Raw genomic sequence first — 710 nt, 5'->3', positions numbered from 1 at the left:
GCGCTTTGAGTGCCTAGAAAAGCGCTATATAAATGTAAAGAATTAATTATAATTAATTAATTTATTTATTTATTGCCACCAATTAATGATTGAGGGCTCTTTCTAGCAACCACGGCTATGGTAATTAGAAATGAAAATCACTGAAAGTAACTATGCATTGGCAACAGCTCACAACAACCTTAGTAAACATGACATGATTCTGAAATGTAGAAGTTGGTTTAGTCATCTTAACAGATATCATATTATCAATGTAGTGATTTTATTGTTTCTACTTTGCAGCTGATCCCAAAAATGTGGCCACAAGTAAGTGCCATCTTTCCTAATTCCTCTGTCTTTTCTGTATATGTTGTTGAAAAGTGCAGTGTGTAATTTATGCACCTCAATACCAAATGGATTAAAAGTATTTTTAAAAAAAAGAACATACATCACCCTTAAGACCTATCACAAAGATAGGTTGTTGACTTAAATGTCTGGTATTATTTATTTGCTTTAGCAGAGACCCAAAGTCCTCATCAACAATTCACATCATCCACCACAGAAAGAACAGCGAGAAAGCATCCCACACTTCATGGCACAAGCTCGCCAACCACAAGTATGTATGTTATATTATGCTTGTATGTGTTGATATTGTTTGGGTAGGCCTACATTTACGTTAATTGCATGACACACTCCAGCAACAGGGCATATAGCTTTGACAACAACAAATGAAG

The 710-nt window shown here is 34.9% G+C and overlaps 1 long non-coding RNA gene across 1 annotated transcript; it reads left to right on the top strand.

Moving 5' to 3' along the window:
• Positions 1-279: 279 nt before the first annotated feature.
• Positions 280-710, top strand: LOC107682369 (uncharacterized). Its single transcript, XR_001633467.1, has 3 exons — positions 280-303; positions 494-592; positions 675-710. It is a non-coding gene; the product is annotated as an uncharacterized LOC107682369 (long non-coding RNA).

Source organism: Sinocyclocheilus anshuiensis, unplaced genomic scaffold (genome assembly GCF_001515605.1).
Source record: "Sinocyclocheilus anshuiensis isolate Anshui unplaced genomic scaffold, SAMN03320099.WGS_v1.1 C32125658, whole genome shotgun sequence".
NCBI lineage: Eukaryota > Metazoa > Chordata > Actinopteri > Cypriniformes > Cyprinidae > Sinocyclocheilus > Sinocyclocheilus anshuiensis.
Note: the sequence above shows the minus strand (reverse complement) of the source record. Positions and strands in the feature narration are given on the sequence as shown.